Source organism: Etheostoma spectabile, unplaced genomic scaffold, assembly GCF_008692095.1.
Source record: "Etheostoma spectabile isolate EspeVRDwgs_2016 unplaced genomic scaffold, UIUC_Espe_1.0 scaffold00002911, whole genome shotgun sequence".
In the NCBI taxonomy this organism is placed as follows: Eukaryota; Metazoa; Chordata; class Actinopteri; order Perciformes; family Percidae; genus Etheostoma; species Etheostoma spectabile.
Window position 1 is genome coordinate 2,673 of NW_022602966.1, and position 11,725 is coordinate 14,397.

Below are 11,725 nucleotides of genomic sequence, written 5' to 3' on the forward strand. Positions count from 1 at the left end.
ATTGTCATGTTTCCTGTATTGAGTATCATTGTCAAACATAACACGTACCTTTTGACAGCGATAAGTACCCCCCTAACACGGAACGTTTAGAGAACGTAGGGAACGTTAGTATTTGGTTCACTAAAGGTTAGTTCGAACCAAACCAAAAACTAACGTTTAGGGAACGTTCCCTCCGGTTATAACGTTCCCTAAACGTTAAGAGAACCAACCAACTGTAACGTTCCCCTGCGGTTGCGCCGTACCTTCACACAACACAAACAACACATAATTTAATGGTGGTCACACATCCCTTTATAACAAATGGCAGATGTTCCTTCGTGGACAATATTGTAATATCTCATAGGTACTGGAAGCCACCGATGCATCTCTGAGCATTTATGTTTGAGTCTCAATAACCAGATGTGTTGTTAGATTTGCAGTGAATGTTATATTGTCCAGCAATGGTGATATAGTTGTGAGCATAGCTTCCTTCCAAGCAGTTGATATGTCTCTGAAACTAGCTCTAGAGGTAAACAATTCATGTAAGAAATGGGATTTGAATCCAAGCCCCCAGTGGAGACTGCGACCTGAACGCAGCACCTTGGAACGCTCAGCCATCCTATCTATGTCTTGTTTATCCTTATCTTCTTTAATAGTTTTTTTAATAAATAAATAATAGTTTCAGTATAATAAAAAGTAAATAGTTTCAGAGACATGGTATTGGGAAGCTTGAACTCAGCTATTCTCTACATTGTAGTGGATATTAATTTGCGCAAAGATACTGAATTGAAAGTACAGCCGCACCTTTTGTGAGCATCTGCATTATCAACCCATGTAAAGTTACCATGTGTACACAGTAGACCTATCTACTGCTGTATTCATTGTTTGTGGCAAGAGCTTTAAAACCTATTCTTGACTTGCCTTGTTCCACACCCTGTGTGAACACTTAGCTTACTAAATGACTTAAGTTAGCCAGTAATTGTTGTGTGCCTTCAATAGCATAAGTGTTAATATTATGGAAGAAGCTGCCTGGCAAACCAATGTTGCCTTTCACAACAGTGGTTCCATGGTGTAATGGTAAGCACTCTGGTCTTTGAATCCAGTGACCTGAGTTCAAGTCTCGGTGGAACCTGGTTTTAAGCCAGAGTACTGGTGAAATAAAAAAATCAACCTCTAGACTGTCCACATCTAGGCTAACGGGTAAAATATTCTTGGCTGTTTGACTGAAAACAGTATGTTGGTAGTGGCTGGTTGAGCTGGGACCTGTACTTCATGTTAACTTAAAGGAGCTCCAAATTTAGACTTATGAACATTTTAAAAATATTTCCACAATTTTGACCCAAATGTCAGTCTATTTCCCATCTAGTTGGGTTATGTCTGGACACAGGTGGACATTTTGGACAGAAACATTGGTGGATCTTGATTCCCACCACAGGATTTAGCCTGCATTGCACATTAGGGTACAGAGTCAGTAAGATGTCTTCACATCCCGCGCAATGTATTGCCATTGTCAAGCACATTTCCACACTGGTGACTTTCTTCCGTGTCCCCATAAACACCCAAATATTTGGGCTGACAATAGGGAAACCTTCCTTTGATAAGTATGACCTGGATGACTGAGAACATACTATATCATGACATAGTTGACTTACCATATTATTATTTCTGTGAGAGATCCTACTACACATTCAATCAGGATGGCTGAGCGGTCCAAGGTGCTGCGTTCAGGTCGCAGTCTCCACTGGAGGCTTAGGTTCGATATTGGGGATTTTGTTTTGTTTTTCGCTTTTTGTTGTGTGGTGTAGCTGGGGGGGGGGGGGGGGGTTGATAAGATAAGTCGCTTGCAAGGGTTACACAGTCATCAGCACACATTTGCACACCGACTTTCAACAGTACATTCCCTTACCTACTTCACATTCGCTCCTTTGGTTGCTTGGCCATTCTTATCAAATATGGCTGCCACGCACCAACAGGGGACCGTCACAGAAAGGGATGGGACGAAGATGGTGCATCCTGTTTAATTAGTTACACAGTTAAGCAGTTACACTTATATTCCATGGTCTTCTTTTATTTTATTAGCGTGTTTATTGAGCTAAATTAGAGGTAATTAGGGTGTTTGTGGGGTTGAGGGAATTCTGGGGTTGTGTAAATAAAGTAGGCAGGACTAGATTATAGCCGATAGATATCAGAGATCCACCCATAACCTTAATTATTATGCGTTGTACTTTTCCCTTGCCGGGTAAATTAGGGAAACTGTTACAGCATAGCGGAGTATTCTGTCCACCTCCACATGCGTAGTCTTCTCTTCAAGCAGACTTACTGCCTCCTGGTCTTGTCTTGACCTGGTTACCACTTTCTCATTTTTGTGTGGCAGCACATCCAGCTGCAAGAGATTCTCAACAATCTGGAAGAGCTCCATGTTGTAAGGAACAGTGGACGTCAGAAGGTACTGTTGCGGCCGTAGCTGTTGCTCCACGATCCGTGCTGGGCCCTGAAGCGTTCCCCCCCAGTCTGGTTCGAATGGTGAGTGGTCTACCTGGTGGACCAACTTCACTGGCTCTATGGGGGTGAGATGTGGATGATCAGCACCAATGAGAAGGAGTGGGCTGGCGTTCTCAAACTGCTGAAGGGAGAGACCTGCCAGGTACTCATACCTCTTCTGCAGACTGGCTACTGGATGCTGTATTATTGCAATTTTTTAATTTCAGGCTGCTCGAAAAAGTCCATAAAGACTCTTCAGCTGATCCAGAATGCTGCAGCACGTGTTCTGACAGGAACCAGGAAAAGAGATCACATCTCTCCTGTTATAGCTCCTCTGGATTGGCTTACTGTAAAATCCAGAGTAGAATTTAAAATCCTTCTTCTCACCTACAAAGCTCTTCATGTTCAAGCACCATCTTATCTTAAAGAGCTCATTTTACCTTATTACCCCACTAAAGCACTGCACTCTCAGAAGGCAGGGTTACTTGTGGTTCCTAAAGTCTCCAAAAGTAGAATGGGAGCCAGAGTGTTCAACCATCAAGCTCCTCACCTGTGGAACCAGGTTCCCGTTTGGGTTCAGGAGGCAGACACCATCTCCACATTTAAGAGTAGGCTTCCTGAGGTAGGTGATTATATTGTCACTGAAAACATAACTTTGATAGCAGGATCATTCTCAATCCTTTTGTAAAACCTTTGTCTTTCTTGGAGTATATCCACTACAATACTTTCTTAAAAATGAATATCTTTTGCTATGGTTGGGCCTCGTATCCAAACTACTCTGGCAGATGTAGTAGTGTCAATGTTGCCTTGGGAAACAATGTCAGCTGTTAGATAGATGTCCCCATCGGGAAATAAAACCCCAGTCTTCCGTGTGAGAGGCGGAGGCGACCATCCAAAGTTTCAGTAGTATTGTGGTTTTTATGTTGGAACAAGTTGCACTGTTTAAAATAAGCTTTTGAGATACAAGAACGTCTTCACTTGGGACAGCAACTGGCTCCCAACCCGAGGGGATTAATCCTGCGCTTTCAGATTTGGAGGGGCTGACTTTCGTCCCATTTGCTTGAAATGGGACTTCAATCTGCCCCATGTGGGCACTGTAGATAACCGCTTGATGAAGCCAACAGAACCATATAATCTTCAAGGAGCAGAAAGGGAATTATAAGGTGCCCAGACTTGACACTCTCCCACCTCTTGTTGCGCCTTGTGAGGTGTTTTTCATGTCCAGTAGATATGCTTTTTCCATCGCTTGACAATTTTCCCATTTAGGGTCAGGTGTTCTCCTCCCATGCTGAACACAGCCTGAGCCAAGGCCTGCTTTCCCCCACATGAGTCACCCCAGTGGCGCTGTAGATCAATGCCTGATAAAGCCAACAGAATCACATCGTCTGCAAAGAGCATAACAGAATTCTAAGGTGGCCAGACTTGACACTCTCCACCTCCTGCGGCGCCTTGTGACGTTTTTTTTCATGCCCAGGAGTTGTGCTCTCTCCATCGCTTGGAAATATTCCCATTATGGATCAGGAGTTCTCCTCCCGTGCTGAACACAGCTTGAGCCAAGGCCCAGTGTCACAAGTAGTCCAACGCGTTCACGTTCAATCCTTGCCCTGCAGGCCCATGTCAAAGTGTCCTTGGCAAGACACTGAACCTGATGTTGATCTGATGAGCGGGGGGCACCTTGTACAGCAGACTTGTCCACTGTGTGTGAATGGTTCTTGACTTATGTTAAAGCGTATTGTGAAGACTAGAAAAGTGCTATATAAATTCGGCAGTAACTGAAAGTTATGTTTTTTATCGAGACAAGATAACAAGTATATTAAATATGAGCCCTGCACGATGCAGAATGTTTTCCTGTGCACCATTCATCAGGGCCTTCTCCCCAAGTAAAGCAATATTTGCTATGAGCTCAAGCCACTCCTGTCTGATTACACTGTTCCAGATGAAGCACTGATAAGGCAAGTCAACAAAGTATCTAGTGAGGAAAGTGAGAGACAGTGGAGGCTAGGACACTGTGCCCGCAAAAAGGTAACTCAAGCTCACAGTACTCAGCTTGAGTCAGAGCAGGACACAGAGAAACACACAGACTACAAATTAAAAAATTAAAAAAGCAGTAGAGGAGCTGAGCGCTAAGGTTGATGCTCTGACAAAGATGGTGGAAGCTCTCGCAGCCACTAAGACCCATGATCAAACATGCCAGTGCACTCACACCAAGCCAAAGCAATTTCAAAGCAATTTGGTTGCCCAAGTGTGTTGAGAAGGGGACCAGTACATTGCTTTTTATGTGGAGAGGGAGGTCAAAGAGCAGTTGGATGCCTAAAACAGGAGCAAACAAAGAACACTGGCTAGCCAGCCGCCGATGCACACTCACTAAGCAGCAGAAAGGAGTACCCCACCAAATCAGAGACACAACAAAAGGAACGTCTTCATGTTAAGTGTGTAATTGCCTGGTAGCAAATACAAATACTGAAGTAAATTAAAAGTGTTCCAGCTTGTGGGATTGAAATGTAAATAAGGTGTTACATTCACAGCTACGCAGTGGACTGTTTATTGGACCCTGGTGCCCAAGTCAGTCTCCTGGACCGCCAGTGGGTGAAGACTTACCACACTATGGGCTTTTTTTTCAGACTTTTTTTCAGCTTTGCTGAAGCAAATTCATGATCCCTAATACCTTTCTTAACCACTTACCCTGCTGGTAGCTCTGTTCCTCGGCGGAGCCAGTCAGGCCCTCTGCTCTGGCTGACTGGAGGTCAGAGGCTTAAGGCAAGGAGGCTTCAACGACCAACTGCTTTCGCAGCGCCAGGTCCCTGCCTTCTGGAAGCGAGGCCTCCAAAGACAAACTGCTTTTGCAGTGCCTAGTCTCTGCCGAAGCCGCTGAACTTAAAGACTCAACATGGCTTGTACTTATAAGGTCCTCTATGGACGTTTTGTGACCTCACTCATGAGGTCATCGTGAACTCACAGCTGATTGGCCATTAGTTCTTTTGATGTGTTAGAGAATGCTGTGATGTCATATACCGTAGACAATTCCAGTTTTAAGACTTATCTCATTTTATTTTTATTTTTATTTTGAGGGATGAAAAAAAATATATTGTAAAAAATTATGAGAATATACACATCACACTATAAATGTGTAAATTAGATTACCCCCCCCCCCCCCCCCCCCGATTGTTAAGCGTCCTTGGGTTTGTGAAAGGCGCTATATAAGTCAAAGTTATTATTATTATTATTATTATTAACGTGTATAGAGCAAACATATTTTCACATGTATATGGGTAACTATGGGTTTATTTCAACCAAAACTAGAGTTGTGATGGTTGGAAAAGTGAAAAGACGACCCAAAATGGCTTTTTATAGTTTTATTTTGTTTCTGTCGACTTTGAATGAAGTGTATATTGTGCAAGTGAATATTAATCTGAGCCTGTCAGAGGCAAAACAAGCACTTTTGTGAAGGTATATACAAGCTGGACATTTTGTCAGCTTGTTTCGCCGCTGCCGACTGCAGCGATCTCGCTTAATACTACACCAATGTCAAAGATTGTTATCTATCAGTCACTTAGACACAAAAACAGAGGAAAATAGGGTTCAGGTTTTGAAAAAAGGAAGTCATCCCATGAAAGTCCTATATTGTAAAAAGGGATATTTCCATGTCTTTATTGATTCAAAACCAGGTTTATGTGCAATACTGTGAAAGAGATATCATGACTACACTTCAATGTCAGGGCATGATCTGGAAAAACTGTTGTTATGTCTAGGGGGCTTCAAGAGTGTTGGCAGGCCATGCATATGAAGCTACAGAGATAAACACTCAGCTGGCAGACTACAGGTGAAAGGAGTAGGCCTACCTGTCGGAAACACATTAAAGTGCGCATATATATTTCAGGGACAAAGTCTGAATTTTTCAGGAAAAAAGTCTGAATATTTCAGGGACAAAGTCGGAAGCATTAATCTAAAAGAAAGTTGATCAATATATATATATATATATATGCATTATTTAAAAAGAAAGTTGATGTGTTGATGTATTAGTCTGTGTCCTCATGGCATAACGGCAGCACGTCTGACTCCCATTCAGGAGGTTGCGTGTTCAAAGCATTTTAGGGTCAAATGTTTAGGGGTGACAGTAACTCATTCGGTTGGGAACCAGAGGGTTGCTGGTTTAAGTCCCCATGTGGACCAAAGTGTGTATTGGTGGCTGGAGAGAAGCCACTTTATCTTCTGGCACTGCCTGGTGCTCTAAAGCAAGGCAATGTACCCCCCAACCGCTCCAATATGACTGTCATTTGAAATAAACCTATTGTTATAGTACAGTGTGTGTGAGTGAGAGAGAGAAATATATAAAAAGCTTCAAGTAGACTCTAATAATAATATGATCATATTTTTTCTTCAACTTATTAAAATATCTGACTTTACTGCCACTATCTGTTTCTGCTTCTCTACCATATTTATAGTGTGTGATTTGCATAATACCAATCATAGCCTACATCACATAAAAAACTACCTCTGTCCCTGTTCTGTTTTTAAAGACACAACATTAGGTTTTTCAATCAGATTGATAGTCAAACTGGAAGTGTGGCTGCGTTTATCCATTTTCGGGGATTATGTTCTCAGTTTTTTTCTCGGACGTCAGGTGACTTTATATCATATCAGAATATTCTATTACTGTTAAGCCCACTATGAATATTAAATACGCCTAACCATGTGTCTTGTATCATAGCTACATTTTCAGCAAAAGAACGCGTAAAAATCAGTTCTGTATTCAGTGAGGTATGATATATTAAATGCGCTGACACCTCATTGCACCTGCCAAACACGTTCCACTGAGTGGAGCTGGTGACCGATCCAAGATGGCCGCCCCACGGCTCATCAGCGCCAGTAGGCAGTAGCGGTCGATGCGGCGTCTGCTCTTTATATGTCTATGGTCATAACTGCCTTAGAGAGGCATGACAAACAATGATCACAGGTTTCATGTTTATAGCATTTACTGTGGCAGACATGTTGCAATTCTCCCACTGAAATGCATTGACTTTTTATAGAAAACCAATAAACGGTGATGATAGCGCCCCCTAAGGGCCAAACTTCACCAAATTTGGTACAGAGCCCAAAGAAAAAGTGTATTTGCATCTCCTGGTCACAGCACGTCTTACTGTACTGCTAGTTGGAACATAACTGATAAAAAAGTTATTCATTTGACAGAAATATGTGAGAGAAGTGAATGTACTCCTTCCCCATCACAATCCAGCTCTACTAAACAGAAACAGTTCAGTAAAAGTAGTTTTAGCTCTGCTGTAAAGTGGGACTTACCTCTCCAAAGGGTTGGATGGAAATGTACTGGAACTCTGTCAATGTTCTAGTTCTGCTGTCAGTTCTCTTGTTGGGTTTGGATTGGATTTTTAAATAAAAACATTGATGGAATGGAACTAAGTGCATTTCCTTAGCTGTGTTTCTGTGTGTGCGTGCATGCATGTGTGTGTGAACATTGGCAACATGACAATATAAACTGTGTGTATGTGTGTGCGTGCATGCATGTGTGTGCAAACATTGGCAACATGACAATATAAACTGTGTGTGTGTGTGTGTGTCAGTGTTTCACTCCTCGTCCTTGTTTTCACAAAGGGGATTTGGAGTGATAAAAACAGGTTTAAACTAACTGTCCCTGTTTAAGCCTGTTGGGTGCTAACTCTAGCAGGAGGATAACACGGGGTAGACACCACCGACTGGTTTCATTTCTCTCTCCACTGACAGACCTCCTAATGTACAAACTACAGAGCTACGTGTTGAAATTGACTGGAATTCTCCTTTAAGGAAAAGTCCATCTGCTTTAAAAGATGTCTTAATGCACCTCTCCATATTTCCTGACATTTGCCGTTACAATCAGATATGTCACTGTAAAAAATAGAATGTTGGCACATGTAGGGAGCTGCGTTGGGAACCGGAGGGTCGCCAGTTCAAGTCCCCATGCGGACCAAATTACAGAGTGTGGTTGGATGCCACTTCACATCCTGGGAACTGCCAGATACCCCCCCCCCCCCAACCGCTTAAGGCGCTGGTCCAGCTGGTAGCCCACTCACTCTGACATCTCTCCATTAGTGCTTGAATAGATCCTTAGCGTGTGTGTGTGTATTTCAGGTCTGTTTGTGATTGCTAACAAAATGTACACAGAGTCTAAATTGTAATTTCCCCACTGGGGATTCATAAATATTATTGATTAAATTATATTAATCAAAAAGAAAGATGATGTGTGTATGTATTACTCAAAAAGAACGTATAGGCATATAACGTATAGGCATATATGCATATGTGTATATGCCTTAAAAAGAACAGATATGCATTAATCAAAAAGAAAGTTGATGTGTACATGCGTTAATCAGCAGACCTCGTGGAGCAATGGTAGCGCGTCTGACTCCAGATCAGAAGGTTGTGTGTTCAAATCACGTCGGGGTCAAATGTCCTTACTGCAGTTCTCTCACGTGTCCATGAATAGGTCCTGCGTGTGTGTATTTCAGCCCTGTGTGTGATTAGTAACTGAGTGTAAATTGTAATTTCCCCACTGAGGATCATTAAATTATTTTAATCAATAAGACAGATGATGTGTATATGCATTAAATGGTGTAGATGGAACATTGTAAGCACCTTTGCTCCGCATTAAAGGATCAAAAGCATTCCTTTGATGTGCCAACATTCTATTTTGTACAGTGACAAATCTGATTGGTGGAACTCCCTGTTACCATGGAAATGTTCAGTGCACCTGCAAACTCACCAACAGCCCTATTTCATGCTACTTTGACAAATTCTATGCTTTTCAGAATTTACATAAACAAATGTTAAGTTTCTAAAATAAAAATAACTGTTAAAGAGATTATAAAACATCTATTAAGTTGTTCAAATTCAGCTTCATTAAATTAACCCATTAAGTTTCCGCATAACGCATCAGTACTAATATCAAATTCCATTGTAGGTGCTTTCTGCATATTTTTCATCATTTAACACTTAGGTAAATATATGTATCAGATCCAACTCTGTTTCTGAATATTAGGACTGGGATCAGGGTAAAAAATGATATACCCCCCCCCCTCCTTCTCTCCTGGTTAGTAGATTTTAATCAAGTAAATTTATCAATAAACAATAAAATGAAGAATACAAATGTTCCGATAAATGTGCTAGTTTACTGATATGTGTATAAGCAGATTTTAAAAATTATCTGTAAAAAATCTTTCAATGAAAATGAAAATCATTATCTGTAATTACCAATGTGCCAACAAGTATCAAAGAATCAAATCAAAGTTGTTTATTAAACTTATTCAACACTGTCTGCTCGAGTTATCTTAGCTTGCTAGATGAAAATAAATAGACAGGGTTGTAACCTAGCAACACTTATTGTTTGTAAGACACCATTTTGTTTTTGATTACTCAATCTTAGGGACATCTCTCAGAGGAAAAGAAATGCTGCTAATATCCTGTCTCTGAAAATAACCTCAGGCCCCAGAGGGTTAACCGAAATACAAGTCAGGAATAACTAGAACTGCCAACAGTTATGACGGGTCCAAACCCCCCCCCCCCATGCAAGTTGGCCCCAATGACCCGGGGAGCGCACAAAAGTGGAACCAAAGCAAAACAATGGGGGGGGGGGGGAAATGTCAGGAAATATGGAGAGGTGCATTTAACAGTGGAAAGATGAACCAAGACTGCTTTTCATATATATATTTTCTTTTTCTATTGACTATAGTTGTGTTTGTTATTAACAGAAATCAACCTGTCAACATTTCTATTTGTCATAAAGTTCCGCCGTTAAGTTTTTTACCGCCAGTTCAAAAAGAGCTGAACACGGAGGAGAATTCCTCCCTAACGGCCTCTCTGCTCTGCTCTGTGCCCCCGCTGTCCGGTAATAGTTAAAGCAGATAAAAACCTAAAGAACACTCAAAAGCTTCAAGATATAACTTACTTAAGAAGCTTCTTCATTTACGTTCAAGAGAAGGCCTGTGAGACCTGTCAACTCCCGGTATGGGAAGCGGTATTTAACCGGTGAAGGTCTGCGGCAAGATCAGTAAGATCTGTGTCATTGGTCCTTTATTAAATCAGAGCTGTAGTTACATACTTACCCTATGCCCTGATATGCATGTGTCAAAAACCATATAATGCTAATAACTAGACATGATATGCGTCTCTATAATTAAACATTATAAAACTATAACTAGACAGGGTGGCTGGGAAAACCTGAATCCTGACTGTCTTTGTTCACATTCAAGAGAAGCCCTGTTTCCAGCCAGACTATGAATTGATTCATTAAATCCCTGTTATTAATGTGGACTCAGTCCCATATGGTCTAGCGGTTAGGATTCCTGGTTTTCACCCAGGTGGCCCGGGTTCAACTCCCGGTATGGGAATTGGTATTTAGCCGGTGAAGGTCTGCTGAAAGATCTGTACGATGTCAACATTGGTCCTAAATTAGAGCTGTAGTTACGTACCCAACACGGTTAGACTTTACTGTAATTTCTACAGTTACTTACCGTAAAATACGATAACTTTCTTTTCCGGTTCATTACTGTAATATGCATTGCATTGTCGCACTGTTGCTTGCTCTGGAGGAAACTACTAGAACTGTTGGGTCCTTGTAAATTCTGGAGTGTGGTCTATCTGTAAAGTGTCTTGAGATAACTCTTGTTATGAATTGATACTATAAATAAAAATTGAAATTGAATTATGGGTAGGAACATTTCATTTACATTTATTTACTGTATTTTTTGAATTTGCTGTAGTCTGCTGTAAAACAACAGCAGTAGTGCTACTGTAGGTGAATAAAATTGTTAGTTCATGTTATAGAAGCATAGAAATAAGATGGAAAAATAAAACATCTCTATAAAATTACACTATTTCATTTTATAGAAATATTTTACATTTTATTTATTATGCTTTTAGCAGTGAAGGTAATTTAAAATTGTGACATGCTTTTCAGCAGTGTAAATAACTTATTGAGAGTTGTAGAGACAAACAACCTGTAATTTTCTAATGTTAAACTCAGATAAAACTGAAGGTATTGCTCTGGGGCCCAAGCACCTCCGTGACGCACTATCCAAAGAGATAGTTACTCTGGATGGCATCACCCTGGCCTCCTGCACCACTGTGAGGAATCGTTTCACCTACGTAAATGTGCAAAATAAATATTTGTATAAATATTAAATGCATTATGTTCCAGTTTAATGGGTGTTACGACAGGTTTCAGCAATGCAGTTTCCATTTTAAACTTGACATGCCATAAAGTTGACTCTTCAGCAGC

The 11,725-nt window shown here is 41.1% G+C and overlaps 3 non-coding genes across 3 annotated transcripts; all 3 read left to right on the top strand.

Annotated features, from left to right (window-relative positions):
• The first annotated feature begins 1,039 nt into the window (after nt 1-1,039).
• Nucleotides 1,040-1,111, top strand: trnaq-uug (transfer RNA glutamine (anticodon UUG)). Its single transcript has one exon. It is a non-coding gene; the product is annotated as a tRNA-Gln (tRNA).
• A 7,713-nt stretch (nt 1,112-8,824) lies between these two features.
• Nucleotides 8,825-8,896, top strand: trnaw-cca (transfer RNA tryptophan (anticodon CCA)). The gene has a single exon. It is a non-coding gene; the product is annotated as a tRNA-Trp (tRNA).
• A 1,867-nt stretch (nt 8,897-10,763) lies between these two features.
• On the top strand, nt 10,764-10,835 carry trnae-uuc (transfer RNA glutamic acid (anticodon UUC)). The gene has a single exon. It is a non-coding gene; the product is annotated as a tRNA-Glu (tRNA).
• Nucleotides 10,836-11,725: the final 890 nt, after the last annotated feature.